The sequence below is a fragment of the Bufo bufo genome, chromosome 7, assembly GCF_905171765.1.
Source record: "Bufo bufo chromosome 7, aBufBuf1.1, whole genome shotgun sequence".
Classification (NCBI taxonomy): Eukaryota; Metazoa; Chordata; class Amphibia; order Anura; family Bufonidae; genus Bufo; species Bufo bufo.
The window spans coordinates 204,441,926-204,462,325 of record NC_053395.1 but is presented as its reverse complement, the minus strand read 5'-3'; positions in this window follow the sequence as shown (position 1 = coordinate 204,462,325).

The following is a 20,400-nucleotide window of genomic DNA, read 5'->3' as shown; positions in this document are numbered from 1 at the left end:
AAATGCATTTGGCGCCGGTCTAAAGTAAAATTCGCGAAAGGTGGACACCCTGGACCACTCCGCCAATCTCATCACGTCTTCTAAGCGTACTCCCGATGTCGTTATTGAGGTAGCCGCTGCACTGCGAACCCGAGTGTGCAGTGAAAACGGTCGTATCAATTCCCGACAGGGAGAGAATCCACTTAACCCAGCGAGATAAGGTAACGCTGGTGACCGGAGCAAAAGGACTACGAAATGATATAAATAAGTGGGGAGAAGAAGGAGACCGTAAGGGACGGGTTCGTTCTTCGTATTCCCGCAAACAAGCCACTGGACATAGTTGTGGTGAAGCCGGAAAACGGGGGTAAGAGACCGAATGTATATTGGTCTTTGTGCGTCGGGAAATACTAAATTGAACCCCCTCCGGGTGAAAGATCTAGCATCAAAATCCAATGCACGCACATCTGATACTCTCTTACAAGAGATCAAACAGAATAAAGTGACCAATTTGGCTGATAATTGATGCAATGATAATAGAGTATTAGAGAGCCGTTCAGAAAAGCTAAGACACAAGAGACATCCCAGGTTGATGAAAAGCGTGGCCGAGGAAGTCGGGTCAAGCGTGAGCCCTTGAGCAAACGACAGACAAGCGGATGTTGTCCCGCCGGACGACCCTCGAAGCCTCTATGTCTGGAGGAAATCGCTGACCTAAAGACATTGATGGCACGGTAAGCCTTCCCTGCCTCATAAAGAGAGGACAAAAAGGCCAGAATGGAATTTACAGGTGCTTCAACGGGATCCAGAGTCCGCTCGACGCACCAGCGAGACCAAGAGTCCCAGGCGGCTCCATAAGCTCGCCTTGTTCCGGGTGCCCAAGCGCTGTCCAATAAGAACCTAGTCGTTCCTGAAAGGCCAGCGCCTCCTCCTGGACTCCCGAGATCTTGCAGGCCAGGAGTTGTAACGAACCGTTCTGTAGGAGTGGATGAAATTCTCCTGAAGGACCTTGAAGCAGTGACAACTGATCGGGAAGGAGCAACAGAAAATCCACTAAAAGGTCCAGGATCTGAGGGAACCACGATTGTGTCCTCCAAAAAGGCACAACCAGAACCAGGTCCGCCAGCTGCTGACGGACTTGTAGGAGTACTCTCGGGATGAGCGCGAATGGAGGGAACGAGTACATCAGCGCGCCTCCCCAATGCTGGAGTAGAGCGTCTACAGCTTCCGCCAATGGATCTGGTCTCCAGCTGAAGAACCTGGGCAGCTGGGTATTCAACCGGGAAGCGAACAGATCGATTGAAAAAGGACCCCAAAGAGAGGAGATGGCAGAAAATACAGTCTCGTCTAACCTCCAATCGCTGGAGTCCGAGATGTAGCGTGAGCTCCAGTCCGCCATCGTATTGTGGAGGCCTGGAAGATACTCCGCCACCACTGAGATGTTCCTGTCGAGACAGAATTCCCAAAAGTCTTTCTCCAGATGGGTTAGAACAACCGAACGTGTACCCCTCATGCAGTTGACATATCGGACAGCCGATATGTTGTCCATGCGGAGTCTGATGGCCGTACTGACAACGCCATTGGCAAAACTGCGAACGGCAAACGACCCTGCAAGAAGCTCCAGGGCGTTGATATGGAGATGTGATTCTTCTTGTGACCACGGACCACCCGTGGATATCTCGCCGCAATGTGCTCCCCAGCCGTGCAGGCTCGCATCCGATTCTATGATCAGATCCGGTTGGGGACCAACGATTGCCCTGCCGTTCCAGATCGACAGGTTGTGGATCCACCACCTCAATTCGTCCTTCGTTTCCGCATCCAATGTGATGACATCTGCATAGGAAGTCCCTGTCTGAAGATGAGCGATTTTGAGGCGTTGTAACTCCCGATAATGGAGGGGGGCTGGAAAGATGGCTTGGATTGATGAGGCCAGGAGTCCAATTAACCTTGCCAAATGTCGCAACGACATTTGGGGCATTAGCAGGGCATGCCGCAGTTCTTTGCGAATGGCTTTGACTTTCGAGAGAGGAAGACTGAGGGACAACTCCAGCGAATCTACTTGGAAACCCAGGAATTCCATAGACCTGGAGGGAGTCAGACAGGATTTCTCCTGGTTGACGATGAACCCCAAGTTGGAAATGAGAGACACCGCCATGTGAAGATGTTTCAAAAAGAGAGAATGGGATTGTGCCATGATTAAGATATCGTCCAAGTAGACAATCAGACGGACTCCTCTGCTGCGGAGCCACGCCACTACGGGACGCATGATCTTGGTAAAGCACCAGGGGGCGGAGGAGAGGCCAAATGGCAGGCAAGTGAAGCGCCAAGTTTGTCCGTTCCATAGGAACTGAAGTAGGTCCCTTGAAGAGGGGGACACTGGAACCGTGAGGTAAGCGTCCTTGAGATCTATCTTGGCCATCCTATCGCCTGGAAGGAGGAGGTCTCTCAAGAGATGGATACCCTCCATCTTGAAATGTCGATACTGTACGAAAGCATTCAAAGCCTTCAGATTGATGACGGGGCGCATCTGTCCCCCTTTCTTCTGCACCAGAAAAATTCTGCTGACCACTCCCCTTCGATTCTCGGGCGCGTGTTCGATCGCGCCTTTTAGTAGCAGATCCGATAGCTCCTTCTGAAATAGGGAGCGTGCCGAATTGGACAGCTGTAATGGAGGGGGAGCTGGAATGGAACTTGGATTGGCAATCAGATCTATCGTGAACCCCTGGACAGTAGACAGAACCCACTGGTCGGAGGTTATGCCTGACCACACATGAGAAAAGAACCGGAGTCTGCCTCTGACACATTGGTCCAAAAAAGGTAGAGGAGGAAGAACAGGACTTACCAAATGGGCGTCGAGAATTCGGATTTCCTCTGAAACCACGTGACCGGTAAGGTGCACCTCGCGATGGGAAGAAGGAAGGCTGGTGCTTCTGATCCTGGAGAGATGCTCTATACGCAAAGGAGCCTCTGCTGGAGCCCCGGGCATGAAAGTTGGAACGGCCGGACAGTCGGCCCCTAGAACTGCCGGCCCTGTTGGAGAAATGACCCTGAAAGACCCGTCTCATTGATGTCTGGGCCTTATCGAATGCCGTAAAGGCTCCTACATATTTACTCAACTCTTTGATAAAAGAGTCGCCAAAGAGTAAGCCTTGGGCATCCTTGCCCGCTTCAGTTAAAGCTAAGTTAGACAACTTTGGCTCTATCTTCATCAGTGTAGCTTTGTGCCTTTCTATGGCGAGCGAGGCATTCACATTACCAGCCACGCAAATGGCCCTTTGGGCCCAACCTCTAAGCTCTTCCGGGTCCACTTGGCTGCCTGCCGCCTTAGCGGACTCAGCCATGTCAAACTTTTTTGCTAAGGGACCTGTGATATCCAGTAATTTATCCTGGACAGCCTTTAAAGCTGAGTCCAGCCCTTTGCGGGGGTTAAAACCCGTCTTCGCAAAAAATTGGACCATTTTTGGATCCACCGAGGGGGTTTCACATACTTTATGTGGAATCAAGGGTCGAGGGCATTCCGCCCGAAGTTTATTACGCGATTCCTTGCTTAGGGGATTGCGTATACGGGCTTCTAAATATTGCGCCACATGAGTGGTGGGCATCCATTCCGCCGATCGGGGATGGTGGAGCTGATCCGGGTTAAATAACGGTTCCCCGGACGGATCTAACAAGAGATCCTCCGATGATCCCCGGAACTCTAATGGGGTCTCAGGGCCGACATTAAGTGCTGGGTCCACAGCTACATCCGCCAATTCCTCATCTAAATTGTAAATCAAATCGTCATGCGCCTCCTCCTCTGACTCTCTATCAGAGTCTGACACTGGCTCAGGTACAGACCTGGCTGTTTTCCATGCCCGCGTTTTTTCCGCCTGGCGGGTGCAAGCTCTTTTACGCGAACAAAGCGCGTTATCCTGGGATGGGGTAGGCCCATCATTCTGAAGTGTTCTGGAGGCAGTGGTTCTAGACACTGGCGGGAGAGCTGGACCCTGGTTAGAGGTGCTAGGATGAGCTATGAGGGCCTGAGATATAGAATGGGTTAATGCAGACGACATGGAACCCATGGCAGCAACTATGGCGTTGGATATTGACTGTTGCAGTGCCAAACTATGTGCATCCGGCTGAAGCACCTCAGGTCTCCTATCAGGAGTGGGGGAACCCTGACCAGAAGGGGGGGGTTTATTAGGGGCCATAGAAACAACAGAGCTACTCCTGACCGACATACTAGTAGAGAAGAAGGAAAGGCAGGAGTTAGTCACCACAGCCAAGAACAGCAAGCAGGACCTCCCTAAAAGAAAAGAGAAAAAACGCCATGTAATCTAACAGAATGGTGGGGGAAAATATATAACAGTATGCGAATAGTCCCAGCGAAACTAGCAACTCACATGAGGGAAAACGAAGCAGTATGGGAATAATCCGGCAGAAGAGATGGAGCGGTGCGACCGCGGAGCGATGGCGTCTGAAAATCTCCCATAGGCGACCGAAATCTCGCGAGATCTCGGCGCCAGCAATGGAAGAACTGAAGAAAACGTCCGAAATCCCGTCTCGCGAGACTTCAGGCCGGACCAGCGCAAGCAAGGGCGCCCGAAGTCTCGGAAATCGCGAGATTTCGGGCGCATGAGGAGAAGGAGAAAAAAGCCTGACCTGGGAAGCGGGAAAAGAAGAAAATGGCGTATGTGACTGAGGCAACGCCGAAAACCGGTAGGGTAAGTGCTGGGACCACAGAAAAAAGGGGACGCACGAGCGTAGGAGGGAACTGAAGGAAACAAAAGGGACGGACCTGAAGAATAAGAACCAGGGGAAGAGAAAAATCTATTGAACCCTAAAAAGGACACAGCAAACGGGCAATAATATATAGCATAGACAATTATATACTAGTCTAATCCTAAAAGGATATATAGAAGCAACCTAGATGAAACAAGATATTCCAGACTCTGAGCAAGCTACAGAGCTGAAGGTGTACTTATCTGCCTGGTAGCAGCAAAGAAAGAGGAGGATCCCAGGCAGATGAGGACTGATATACTGGGATAAGGGGAGGAGCTGTTACTATGGTTTCCACTTTGTTGTACTTTTTTCTTTGCTGCTATGGTAGATTCAGTAAAGAAAGTCATAGCAATAGGAGCCTCCGTGTCTTGTTATAAAATTACAGTTTTTCTGCTGTCCATACATACATGCTACAGACATAGCGCTGTGATGTCACAACAATACTTAGTGCACCAATCAGTAATATCTACTCCGACTTGATAAAATGTGAAGTTGCATGTATTGCGCAAAAAATATGCGCATCATTAGTGCCAATTTGCGCAATCGCAAAATAATGACTGAAGATCACGAATTCTAGAATTTGCAAATTTATATTATGCGAAAAATGTGCGAAATATCTCGAAAACAAATATTGCCTATGCTGCTCATTACTATTCAAAACCTCAAAGTATTCAGGCTATGAGCTGAGCGCTGCGATTGGCCAGCGCTACAGCATGGGAGAAGGAGACGCCGCCAGGCTCAACTGGGTGGAGCCGAACATATGAAGATACCGGAGACTATACCGGGAGAACGGAGCGGCGCCCAGGTATAACAGTAAGTGCAGGGGGATCCCTGGGCGCCGCTCTCCATGTCTGTATACATAGTTTAGATTTTCTATTCTAGTGAAAGGTCCTCTTTTAAGGCTAGCCATGAAAAGTGGATAAAAAAGTCTACACACCCCGGTTAAAATGTCAGGTTTCTGTGCTGTAACTTTTTTCACCTTTAATGTGACCTATAAACTGTACCACTCAATTGAAAAACAAACTGAAATCTTTTAGGTGGAGGGAAGAAAAAAAATAAAAATAATAATAATGTGGTTACATAAGTGTGCACACCCTCTTATAACTGGGGATGTAGCTGTGTTCAGAATTCAGCAATCACATTCAAAATCATGTTAAATAGGAGTCAGCATACACATCATTTCAAGTGCCTCTGATTTACCCCAAATAAAGTTCACGGGGTAACGGGGTTCCGAAGGTGCACTCGGTCCCCCATTACCCGCAAACCTGTTGCTTAGCTTTGGGAATGAGGATCTGTGTTTGACCTCATTCCCAGGGCGTTGTTACTAGCTGGGTGTCTCCCTGCTCCTAAGTCTGCCTTGAGCGCCGAGCTGATCACTCGGTGCTCGACTGGTTGGTCTGTCGGTCATGTGACGCTGGCCACGTCACATGACCCTCACTCCCCACTATAAATACAGGCAGCCTGCTGGCCACAGGTTGCCTGTTAATTTAGGTTCCACCTGTGATTTGGTCTTTCCTGGCGTACTTACCTCCTGCTGAATTCCTGACGATCCTCTGCCTGCTCCTTGTGTACTTTGCTGCTCTCCTGGTATTTATGACCCCGGCTTCTCCTGACAATTCTCTGCTTGCTCCCTTTGTACTTTGTAGCTTTCCTGGTATTGACTCGGTCCGTTCACGTCCTGTTGTTTGTCTGTCTGTCATCCCTGCACTTATTCCAAGTTAGGGATTTCCGTCCAGTTGTCCCCTGTCATTAGGACTCGCGAGGCAAGTAGGCAGGGCCAGGGGTAAGGGTGGAGCACAGTGGTCACTTCCCTTCCCCCTGTGTGTGTGTGTACGCGACTGTTACAGTTGGTCTTTCCTGAAATTTTCTTAGTCACATCCCACAGCAAAAGCCATGGTCCACAGAGAGCTTCCGAAGCATCAGAAGGATCTCATTGTTAAAAGGTATCAGTCAGGAGAAGGGTACAAAAGAATTTCCAAGGCATTAGATATACCATGGGACACAGTGAAGACAGTCATCATCAAGTGGAGAAAATATGGCACAACAGTGACATTACCAAGAACTGGAAGTCCCTCCAAAATTGATGAAAAGACGAGAAGAAAACTGGTCTGGGAGGCTACCAAGAGGCCTACAGCAACATTAAAGGAGCTGCAGGAATATCTGGCAAGTACTGGCTGTGTGGTACATGTGACAACAATCTCCCGTATTCTTCATATGTCTGGGCTATGGGGTAGAGTGGCAAGACTAAAGCCTTTTCTTACGAAGAAAAACATCCAAGCCAGGCTGCATTTTGCAAAAACACATCTGAAGTCTCCCAAAAGCATGTGGGAAAATGTGTTATGGTCTGATGAAACCAAGGTTGAACTTTTTGGCCATAATTCCAAAAGATATGTTTGGCTCCAAAACAACACTGCCCATCACCAAAAGAACACCATACCCACAGTGAAGCATGGTGGTGGCAGCATCATGCCAAGGGGCTGTTTTTCTTCAGCTGGAACTGGGGCCTTAGTTAAGCTAGAGGGAATTATGAACAGTTCCAAATACCAGTCGATATTGGCACAAAACCTTCAGGCTTCTGCTAGAAAGCGGAACATGAAGAGGAACTTCACCTTTCAGCATGACAACGGGCCAAAGCATACATCCAAATCAACAAAGGAATGACTTCACCAGAAGACAATTAAAGTTTTGGAATGGCCCAGCCAGAGCCCTGACCTGAATCCGATTGAAAATCTGTGGGGTGATCTGAAGAGGGCTGTGCCCAGGAGATGCCCTCGCAATCTGACAGATTTGGAGTGTTTTTGCAAAGAAGATTGGGCAAGTCTCGCCAAGTCAAAATGTGCCATGCTGATAGACTCATAGCCAAAAAGACTAAGTTCTGTGATCAAATCAAAAGGAGCTCCAACAAAGTATTAGTTTAAGGGTGTGCACACTTATGCAACCATATTATTTAATTTTTATATTTTTTTCTTCCCTCTCCCTAAAAGATTTCAGTTTGTTTTTCAATTGAGTTGCACAGTTTATAGGTCACATTAAAGGTGGAAAAAGTTCTGAAATGATTTATCTTTGTCTTATTTTTTTGCATCACCGAAACCTGACATTTTAACAGGGGTGTGTAGACTTTTTATATCCACTGTATATATATACACATATACTTCCCTGTCTGACCGTGTGATCTGTATGCTGGGGCTGCTGACTAATAAGCTGGCAGGAGATGCAGCAGAGCCGGCAGTGATCTCTTTTATCTTCCAGCGGCTAGATAGTTAGCGAGCACGCCGGACATACAGATCACACGGACACAGTGTACCGATGTCAGACAGGACAGTGTATAAATATATATAGTACCAGCAGAAGGACCCGGCTTCGCACGGGTATATTTTATCTATTTAATTTAATGTTTGTGTGTGTCGTTAAAAGTCGTTAACAGTGACCTCCACATGGCCTTTAACGCTAGGGCTACACGACGACATGTGTCGCGCGACATTTTGTCTCACCAATTTTTATAATAATAGTCTATGTTGTGACTGTCTATGCTGTGACTGCGACACGACAGTCGCAAAAAATCCATCCAAGATGGATTTTTCTGCGACTGTCGCGTCGCAGCATATCGCATGTCGCAGTGCAGCACCATAGACTATTATTATAAAAATTGTTGCATGACATCAATGTAGCAGTGTAGTTGTGCCCTATGTGTCGTGCAACTTATTTAGCTTTAGCCATATACGAGGGATGCATTGAGTGAGGAACGACTTTACTGTTCAGTACTGCGCTGAATAGTGAAGACAGGCAGCTCACTACCTAGTCAAATTCAGGGTCAGTATTTTCATTAAAAAAAATGCAAAATAAATAAAGTAAACCGAAAAAATGTTTCTATCTATCTCCTATCTATCTATCTATCTATCTATCTATCTATCTATCTATCTATCTATCTATCTATCTATCTAAAAAACTAAAATACAACAGCAGCACAGTTAGAAAATTTTTTAATCGGGTGCAAATCCTCAGGGAAGGTAGGCAATCATTACACTGTACAATATTTCCAAAAAATGAGGCAGCACTTCAAATCAAAGTAAAAAGGTGATGACCCAATTTATTCCCAGGCAACGTTTCAGCCCACTCAATGAGGCTTGACAAAATGAGGAGTGCTGCCTCATTTTTTGGAAATATCTATCTATTGTCTCTCTATCTTTCCCATTATGTCTTCTAAAAGGAAATGTATTTGGAGCAGGAGATCTTATGTTCTGCAGGACTTTCTGTACTTTATGACACATCAAACATTGCAATAACAAGAAGAACAAAATAGGATTAAAGTCGTTATAAACAATTTTCTATATATAATCGGACGTCTTCCTCTCCTGCAGCTCCATGACTTGTGGTTTTGATGACAGTCAGTCACTGAAATACTATAAGAACCCAGACAAATCCAAGATATGTGACAGGTCTGTTCAGTGCCTTAGGAAGAAAGATTTTTTTTTTGTGTATAAACTTCAAGAAAATCACTCTTTGTCCATTATCCAAAAAAAGTCTTTGCACCTGCAAGTAAATGGAAGGTCTCAGAAGCTTAATTCCATCATAAATACATGAATGGACGGGGCATTTTGCCAAAACAACTAATGACATCGTTTTATGTGAACTTCCAGTGAATAGATTTGACCAAATCCTTTAATTTACATTGTATATATGCAATGAACAAGAAAGTGGAAAGAGGTGCATGTTCATATCACTTTGTTTTATTAGTTTGCGCCTACATACAACTTTTACTGAATGCATGTCATTCAGACAGTGGGCTATAGACAGACAACAGATCTGTTTATACTGTACTTAAAGGGATGGTTAAAGGGGTGTATGGCATGGTCTAAAAACACAGCTACTTTCTTTTAGACGCAAGCTTGAGTATTACATCCTTATTCTATTTAAAGGGAATGTGTCATCAGAAAATGACCTTTTGATGTTTTTATATTAAACATATATTTTTATTTTTTTTGTGAATTTTTTAAATGTTTCTATGTCACTATCTCTATTTTTTTTTAAATGAATGTAATCCTGCAATTTTCGCACTGGCATATGACTGCATATTTAGTCACTAGCGGATCAAATTTCACAATAAATTCGATTTGCCACGAAGCTGAATTTCCTCGTGCTTCGTGGTAACAAATCAATTTTACCCGAAATAGTATAAAAAACATTAAAAAAAATCATACTTACCTCCTACATTTGCTTGCGATGGGCCGGCCACCGCCATCTAGATTGAAGATCTTGCACGAAATCCTGTGCGCGGTGATGTATAATGTAACCATGCCGGCGTGATGCTGTCGTAATGGGACGCGCAATATTTTGCACGAGAGCTTCAATCATGATGGCGGTGGCCGGCCCATCACGAGAAAATAGATAAGTTAAATATTATTTTTTTATTTAATTTTTTTAATTTTACACTGATTGCGGCATCTGAGGGGTGCAATGATGGGGAGCAGCGCAATCACCGTTCCCTGTCATTGCACCCACTACTAAGGGCTCTTTCACACTTGTGTTGTCCGGATCCGGCGTGTACTCCATTTGCCGGAGGTGCCCGCCGGATCCGTAACAACGCAAGTGAACTGAAAGCATTTGAAGACGGATCCGTCTTCAAAATGCGTTCAGTGTTACTATGGCAGCCAGGACGCTATTAAAGTCCTGGTTGCCATAGTAGTAGTGGGGAGCGGGGGAGCAGTATACTTACAGTCCGTGCGGCTCCCGGGGCGCTCCAGAATGACGTCAGAGCGCCCCATGCGCATGGATGACGTGATCCATGTGATCACGTCATCCATGCGCGTGGGGCGCCCTGACGTCACTCTGAAGCGCCCCGGGAGCAGCACGGACGGTAAGTATACTGCTCCCCGCTCCCCACTACACTTTACCATGGCAAACAGGACTTTAGCGTCCTGGGAACCATGGTAACCATTCAGAAAAAGCTAAACGTCGGATCCGGTAATGCGCCGAAACGACGTTTAGCTTAAGGCCGGATCCGGATCAATGCCTTTCAATGGGCATTCATTCCGGATCCGGCCTTGCGGCAAGTGTTCAGGATTTTTGGCCGGAGCAAAAAGCGCAGCATGCTGCGGTATTTTCTCCGGCCAAAAAACATTCCATTCCGGAACTGAAGACATCCTGATGCATCCTGAACGGATTTCTCTCCATTCAGAATGCATTAGGATAAAACTGATCAGGATTCTTCCGGCATAGAGCCCCGACGACGGAACTCTATGCCGGAACACAACAACGCAAGTGTGAAAGAGCCCTTACAAAGAAATGCGCCTCGTGACGAAGTAATTTGTCACAAAGCTAATTTTTTGTAAAATTCGGCGAAGCAGCCGAATCGATTTCTTTAATACTTTGCTCATGTCTAGTCGTCACTATGGCTCTCAAATACGGAGCTGTATGGACTCCATCTCCACTATACAAAAATGATACAATAAGGCCTCATGCACATGACCGTATGTATTTTGCGGAACGGAACAGCTGGCCCTTCATAGAACAGTCCTATCCTTGTCCGTAATCTTCTATTTTTTTTGTGGAACGGAAATATGGACATACGGAAACGGAATGCACACGGAGTAACTTCCGTTTTTTTCCCCGGATGCATTGAAGTGAATGGTTCCGCATATGGTCCGCAATAAAAACGGAACGGACACGGAAAGAAAATACGTTCATGTGCATGAGCCCTAATAGTGTAAATTAGATACAAATGAATTAAATGCTCACATTTATCACAAAAATAGGTGAATTTGAATCATTTCGGTAGTTGCATAGTATTACGTCTGTCCCGCACGTCCCTGAAAGTAATATGAGTAGGGGTGACGGTTCACCGCTGATTTAATACTTAACCATTACATTCCCAGGTCTTGGCAGAAGAATCGGAGGGTGGAGGGAGGCAGCTTTAACTGCAGGTGGTAATTTCTTTTAATTAATTCCCCGGGGAGAAATTGCCCTTGTAACACGTTGTTAGGCTTCGCTACAGGTGAGACGCCTTCTCCTGTACACGACGAATCTATTTACATGACGTGTTGTTTACTGGTAAGATATTCCTTGTGAGATTTCTGTCTAGAAATTCTCCGTGTAACGCAGTAGTGACACACGGAACATAGTAAGCGTAAGGCCTCGTTCACATTTCCATATCAGTATTATGTACGTTAAAAAAAGTTTCCTTATTTAATCCGGGAAGATGTCCGCGAAGGTTCACGTGTCCGTAATTTCTCTCTGTGTGTCATTTGTAATCCACGGACGTTGCTCAGCTAAAAAAAAAATGTCAAAAGCATATCCTATCTGTTTTCCATGAAAAACGGACACAACACGCATTGTGATTTTCACGGAGCCATAAACTTCAATGGACGTGTTTGGTCCCCGTCACGGACCAAAGTAGTGCGCGTCTCCGTGATTTTTTTTTTTTTTACTGACCCACGGTCATTAATAGAATACTAATGTGTGACAAACACATTTAAATCAATGTGTTCGTGTGATTTCAGTGGAAAATGCGGACAGCACAAGTCCGTGAAAAACGGAAGTATGGATGAGGAATAAGGCCCCTTTCAGACGAGCGAGTTCCACACTCTCCGTCCTCGCAGCGTGAGTATGCGGCAGCTCCCGTCCTGACCTCCCAGCACTGACGGGGTCGCATAGCATTATATTGATTTAGGATGCTATGTAACCCTTACAGTTCTGAAATATATTGGATAACACTGACAGCATTATGTCGGTGTTATCCAATACATTCCAGCACATGGATAGGAATCATAGAACTGTGAATAAGCCTTTAGCCAATGTATTCCTGTCAGGAACACATCGGAGCCCTTTTGTACCACCGTCAAGGTATCTCAGTGTGGCATGGGTTCCTACCACTAGACTACCTACGGTAGTGATTTCACTATGGAGGTATGTGGGAGCCTGGCTGTAAGTTGTATCGTAGCACCTCTCAGGTCGTGTTCACATACCGTAGGTAGTCTAGTGGTAGGAACCCCCAAAAGGGCTCCGATGTGTTCCTCAGTTCTTAACATCAGCTTGAGGGATTGGTCAGTGTTGTCAGTTGCATATCATTGTGGTGCACCTTTCGCAGTGATTTATGTATTTTTATATTCGCATCCACACATTATCCCATCTTGTGTAGGATGCCCTTGTGGTGCATGTGGTCCTCTGCCGACATCCTCCATTGCATGCATTCTTGCTGGGGATTGCCGTTAGCAATGGATCACATGCGGAGGAATTGCTCCCCCGGTTATAAACACGGCACAGCGTTTGGGGTTTTTGAGCATTTCCTCCCATTTAGGCCACTTATTTTATTTTTCTTGAACTGTGAATAAGCCCTCAGACACTTCTATAGGAGTTGAAAAAGAACGCTGAAAAATACCACTACAACATTTCACAAAACATTTTACAATAAAAAAACTTAAAGTACAAAAAATGGCTGCAAATGAAACATGAAAATGCATGAAATAAAAAAAATACCTTAAAAAATACATCTTTTATGAAGCAGAATTCTGTCTTCCAAAAGCCTCTTAAAACTGTGTTTTGCAAGTTTTTGAGATTATATGAACAACATTTTTTAAGTGTTTGCTTTTTAACTTCACTCACTTCTGTTTATCAAAATGGCTATCCTGTCTGATTGAAGCCAGATTGACCAACTGCGACTTTCTAAAAAGTCACAAAACTTCTCACAGTCTTGCTTCAGTAAAGGGATGGCATAAAAAATGGAGTAACATCTCAAGACTGAAGGGTTAGACTTAACTCAATCATACTGCCTGGTAGGGCTGATCCTGCTGATTAAAAAAATACCTGTCTTGTGTAAATCGGTTGCAAAAAAAACCTTGTATTCTTTATGCTAATTAGTAGAGATGAGCGAATCGAAGCTGACTAAGTGGAATTCGATTCGCACCAAAGCTGAATTTCCTCATGCTTCGTGTCAGCGAATCAATTTATCCTGAAAAAGCGTAAAAAAACACAAAAATTCAAACTTTACCGCCTACATTTGCTCGCGACGGGCCGCCAGCCACCATCTTGCTTAGAGATCTCGGCCTAAATCCCATGTGGCGCGAGATTACAGCATCACGCCGGCCGGCATGATGACATCATACATCTTGCGCCGCACAGGATTTCGGCCTAGATCTTCAAGCAAGGTGGCGGTGTCACGAGGGTATCAAGAGCCATGTCTGACTCCGTTATACCCGGGGTCAGGAAGTCGCAGCGGGTGGCTGCGCGCTCTATATCTAAAGATCACGGTGTTTCTTAGTTATTGTTTTCTGTGTTTGCCTTGCTATCCTTTTTGTCTCTCTCAGGGATCCGTAGCTTCTCCTCCTCAGCTGTTTCTTGTCTGCCACTCCCTACCTCCTTATATTCTCCCCTCACACTTCTCTAGTTGCCAGTTATAGAGCTTCCTGCCTGGACATCTATACTGACCCACTGGAGTGGTTAATCCTGGTTGTTGTTCCTGTGTGCTACCCTCCGGATCCCTGTTTGGCTTATTGTTGTCTCTTGTTGTCGCCCACCTGGGAATACATGTTGAGTCTGTGTTGTCTGTCCTCCCCTTGGTGTTTTCCCTTAGAGTTAGTGGTGCGGACTAGTGTTCCCATCGCCCTGTTCACTACCTAGGGCTCAGCTCAGGGAAAGCCAGGGCTTTAGGCACGTGATCGGTGTACGGGTGAGGAACCCGTCTAGGGACGTCAGGGCAGCCAGGTGCCAGCCGCCAGGTGAGTCAGGGGTCACCATCTTCCCTCTCACTTGGGCAGGGCCTTCCTCGTTCCCTCCCTCTGTGTCACGTATGTGATAGCCACGCCGACCGTGATATTATAACTGGCCCTTACTTTTTGAGAAAAAAATAAAAAATAAATTTTTTTTTTTTTTTAATTGTTGTTTTTTTTTCTCTCTCTCTACTTAGAATCCAATATGGATCCTATTGATGCCTTGGCAGAACAGCTTCAAAGCCTGTCTTTGGAGGTGGCAGGATTGAAGGCGTCTGTTCTCCAACAACAGCAGCAAATGCAGCAGACCGCACCCCCAGCGGTTGCTATGGGTAACCAGGTTGTCACTGAACCCAAGGTTGCTCTTCCCGACAGATTTTCTGGGGGAAGGGACAAATTTGCGACGTTCCGTGAGGCCTGCAAATTATATTTTAAGTTGCGCCCTTACTCCTCAGGTCATGAAGAACAGCGGGTAGGGATTGTCATTTCCCTGCTTCAGGGGGATCCGCAATCCTGGGCGTTCTCGTTACCCCCTGGTTCTCAGGCTCTTCGGTCAGTGGAGGGATTTTTGGGGGCTTTGGATCTCATATATGATGACCCTGACCGAGTCGCCCTGGCTGAGTCAAAGTTACGGAGACTCCTACAGGGAGATCGGTCAGCAGAGGAATATTGCTCAGAGTTCCGTAGGTGGGCTACGGATACTCAGTGAAACGACCCGGCTCTCAGGAGTCAGTTCTGCTCTGGGTTATCTGAAAGGGTTAAGGATGCACTGGCGCTGTATGAGACCCCCCTTTCCCTTGATGCTGTTATGTCCCTCTCTATCAGAATAGATAGACATCTTAGGGAGAGATCGAAAATTCCGGAGCAATTGGTTACCTCTCCCAAGCAGCAGTTAGCCTGTACTGACTTAGATGAGCCTATGCAGCTAGGCGGAACTTCTCGTCAGGTCCGTCCTCCCGAGGTTCGCCGTAGGGGGGGGGGGGGCTTGCTTTTTCTGTGGGGGGAGGGGTCATTTCATTAATGTCTGTCCCTCCTTTCTCAAAAACAAAAGACCGTCGGAAAACTACTAACCCCGGGCTGTGCGGAGGATGTCAGCCGGGGGGTATACGTTTCCTCCATACGAACATCTCAATTTGTGTTACCAGCAGTTATTGTTTTTGGTGTTAAGACGGAGTCTATTTCTGTTTTTCTAGACAGTGGAGCAGGGGTAAACTTGATTGATGCCCATTTTGCCCGCACTATGGGTTTGTCTCTCTGTACGCTGCAGAGACCTATACCCGTATTCGCTATAGATTCTGCTCCTCTGTCTCAGAGAAACCTCACGCACATTGTTCGTAATTTACACCTTCGGGTAGGGGACCACCATAATGAGTGTCTTGCATGTTACGTTCTGGAGGGCCTTCCCTCTCCGGTGGTATTGGGTCTTCCCTGGTTGGTAGCGCACAATCCAGTGGTGGATTGGCAGGCCAGGGAGATATTGGAGTGGAGTGAGCATTGCAGAGTGAATTGCTTAAATAACAATTGCTTAATCGCCTCCATAGCTTCCCTACCTACATTTATTTCGGACTTTGAGGACGTTTTTTCTGAAAAGGGTTGTCAGAAACTACCACCTCATCGTCCTTATGATTGCCCGGTTAACTGATTCCCGGGGCAAAATTACCCAAGTCCAGGTTGTATAATCTTTCGGGTCCCGAGAGACAAGCCATGAAAGATTATATCTCCGAGAGTCTGGCTAAGGGACACATCAGACCCTCTTCTTCACCCGTGGCTGCAGGGTTTTTCTTTGTTAAAAAGAAAGATGGGGGCCTGCGTCCTTGCTTAGATTTCCGTGAGTTAAACCAGATAACCATCCGTGACCCATACCCTCTTCCTCTCATTCCTGACCTTTTTATCAGATTGCGGGTGCTAAGTGGTTCTCCAAACTTGATCTTAGGGGGGCCTACAATCTGATTCGTATCAGGGAAGGGGATGAGTGGAAGACAGCTTTTAACACCCCTGAGGGGCATTATGAAAATCTAGTTATGCCTTTCGGTCTGACCAATGCCCCTGCTATCTTCCAACATTTCGTTAATGAGATCTTTAGTCATCTCATCGGCAGGTTTGTAGTCATATACCTAGATGATATCTTAATTTATTCGGCTGATCTGAAAACACATGAGGTGCATGTCAGGCAAGTACTGCAGGTCCTACGGACGAATAAATTATATGCGAAAATTGAAAAATGTGTCTTCGCTGTTCAGGAATTACAGTTCCTGGGATATCTATTATTTGCTTCAGGTTTCCGCATGGATCCTGGGAAGGTCCAGGCAATTTTAGATTGGGATCTTCCTGAGAACCTTAAAGCCCTACAACGGTTTTTGGGTTTCGCTAATTTCTATAGAAAGTTCCTAAAAAATTATTCAGTGATCGTTAAACCCCTTACCGACATGACTAGGAAGGGGATGGATTTTTCCAAATGGTCTGACGCCGCTAAAGATGCATTTTCCTCTCTAAAGGAGAGGTTTACCTCGGCACCTGTTCTAATTCAACCTGATCTCTCCCAGCCTTTTATTGTCGAGGTAGATGCGTCAGAGGTGGGAGTGGGAGCTGTATTGTCTCAGGGTCCGTCTCCTGGCAAATGGCGTCCTTGCGCTTTCTTTTCCAAAAAATTATCTTCTGCGGAGAAGAATTATGATATTGGAAATAGGGAACTGTTGGCGATTAAACTGGCGCTTGAAGAGTGGCGTCACTTCTTAGAGGGAGCAATCCACCCCGTCACGGTGATTACGGATCACAAGAACCTTCTGTACCTAGAATCGGCTAAACGTCTCACCCCTAGAAAAGCTAGGTGGTCGCTATTCTTTACCAGATTTAACTTTGTAATCACCTATCGTCCTGGGGCAAAAAATACCAAGGCAGACGCATTATCTCGTAGTTTCCCTGGAGGGGGTAATGTTTGTGATCCGGTACCTATTTTACAAAGAGGAGTGGTTGTCTCTGCTGTACACTCTGTTCTAGAGGGAAAGGTGTTAGAGGCTCAGGGGGACTCCCCGGCCTCTTGCCCCTCAGAGAAATTGTTTGTACCGTTAAACCTGCGTCTTGAATTATTAAAAGAACATCATAATTCGGCACTTGCTGGACACCCGGGTAGTAAAGCAACCTTGGAGCTTTTATCTCGTCGTTTTTGGTGGCCAAGGTTGCGTCAGGATGTAATGGATTTCGTGTCTACTTGTTCTACTTGTGCACGCGCGAAAGTCTCTCATACACGTCCAGCAGGGTCTTTATTGCCACTTTTCATCCCCAATAGGCCATGGACACATCTGTCAATGGATTTCATCACTGACTTACCGTTGTCGGCGGGTAAAACAGTTATCTTGGTAGTAGTGGACAGGTTTAGCAAAATGGTACACTTTATTGCGCTACCCGCACTTCCTAATGCTAAAACTCTCGCTCAGGTGTTTATCAGTGAAATCGTGAAGCTTCACGGGGTCCCTTCCGATGTGGTTTCGGATCGGGGAACCCAGTTTATTTCTAAGTTTTGGAAAGCTTTTTGTTCCCGTTTGGGGGTTCACTTGTCCTTTTCCTCAGCTTTCCATCCTCAGTCGAATGGACAGACTGAGCGTACCAACCAAAACCTAGAAACATATTTAAGGTGTTTTGTGTCTGAAAACCAAGAGTTGTGGTCATCATATTTACCATTAGCTGAGTTTGCCATAAATAATCATTATCAGGAGTCCACTGGCAAGTCACCATTCCTTGGTGCATACGGTTTTCATCCCCAATTTTGTACTTTCAAAGAGGGGGGGTCTTCTGGGGTTCCCGAAGAGGAAAGGTTTTCTTCATCTCTTTCATCGGTATGGCAGAAGGTGCAAGTTAACTTGAAAAAGATGAGTGGTAAATATAAATGCATGGCCGATAAGAAACGGTCGCCAGGTCCGGACCTAGGAGTGAATGACTGTGTGGTTGTCTACTAGGAATATTAAGTTGAAGGTTCCCTCTTGGAAACTGGGTCCTAGGTTCATTGGTCCCTATAAAATAGTAGCCGTCATTAACCCTGTGGCTTTTCGCCTGGAGCTACCTCAGACTTTTAAGATCCATAACGTCTTCCATAAATCGTTACTCAAGAAGTATGTTCCACCTCTAGAACCATCGCCGCTGCCACCTCCTCCTGTTATTGTGGATGGTAATCTGGAGTTTCAAATAGCCAGAATTGTTGATTCTCGTCGGGTCCGCCGCTCTCTTCAGTATCTGGTGCATTGGAGGGGTTACGGTCCCGAGGAAAGAATGTGGGTTCCAGCGTCAGAGGTAAACGCCAACAGGTTAATTCAGACTTTCCATGCCTCTCATCCGGAGAGACCTGGTCCTGAGTGTCCGGAGGCCCCTCGTGAAAGGGGGGGTACTGTCACGAGGGTATCAAGAGCCACGTCTGACTCCGTTATACCCGGGGTCAGGAAGTCGCAGCGGGTGGCTGCGCGCTCTATATCTAAAGATCACGGTGTTTCTTAGTTATTGTTTTCTGTGTTTGCCTTGCTATCCTTTTTGTCTCTCTCAGGGATCCGTAGCTTCTCCTCCTCAGCTGTTTCTTGTCTGCCACTCCCTACCTCCTTATATTCTCCCCTTACACTTCTCTAGTTGCCAGTTATAGAGATTCCTGCCTGGACATCTATACTGACCCACTGGAGTGGTGAATCCTGGTTGTTGTTCCTGTGTGCTACCCTCCGGATCCCTGTTTGGCTTATTGTTGTCTCTTGTTGTCGCCCACCTGGGAATATATGTTGAGTCTGTGTTGTCTGTCCTCCCCTTGGTGTTTTCCCTTAGAGTTAGTGGTGCGGACTAGTGTTCCCATCGCCCTGTTCACTACCTAGGGCTCAGCTCAGGGAAAGCCAGGGCTTTAGGCACGTGATCGGCGTACGGGTGAGGAACCCGTCTAGGGACGTCAGGGCAGCCAGGTGCCAGCCGCCAGGTGAGTCAGGGGTCACCATCTTCCCTCTCACTTGGGCAGGGCCTTCCTCGTTCCCTCCCTCTGTGTCACGTATGTGATAGCCACGCCGACCGTGATAGGCGGTGGCCGGTCCGTCGCGAGCAAATGGAGGCGGTAAGTTTGATGTACCGTAATTTGTTTTTTTATTGTTAAAAATGTGTAAAATTACACTCAGATGCCGCGATCATGTATGAACGCGGCATCTGAGGGGTACAATGAAGGGGGTGGCGCTATCGCAGCTCCCTGTCATTGCACCCACTACTTACAAAAAAATGCGCAAAGCAAATTTTTTTGCAAGATTCAGCGAAGCACCCAAATCGAATTTTTAAGAAATTCACTCATCTCTGCTCATTAGTTATTCAGTGCACAAGGAGCAAGCCCTTGGCCCTTGGTGTACCTCAGCTTTCCAGTGCTTGCCATGCCCCTCGGTGCACTGAAGACAGGTATTATTATAATCACTATCATCATCATCAGCAGTGTCAACTCTACCAGGCAGTATGTATGGTTTAGGTCTCATGCACACAGCCGTTGCTCGGTCGTTCCGTGCATTGGGGACTGCAATTTGCGGTCCCCAATGCGCAGGCAACATCCATGCGGCTGCCGCGACGGATCCAGACCCATTCAACTTGAACATGTTCTATTTTTTTTGGTGCGGAGGCACGGAGAGAAACCCCACGGAAGCACTCCGTAGTGCTTCCGTGGGGTTCCGTGCCTCCAATCCCCACCGCACCTTCCATATTGTGCACCCATTCAAGTGAATGTTTTCAGGCTGCAATGCGGGCACAGCCGGGCAACGGCCGTGTGCATGAGGACTTAATAGGATCGATCCTGCTGGCACGTGCTCATTAAAGACGCACCAAATTTGCAAAACTGACTTCAAATATTCCCCTCCTCCACGGTGTGAAACAAGACCTATAGACCTACATTAATAAAAGATGGGTTATTCTGCTGACATAATTTGTGTTTTTTATAATGAATGCGAAAAGTGAACCCTGTACATAAGTT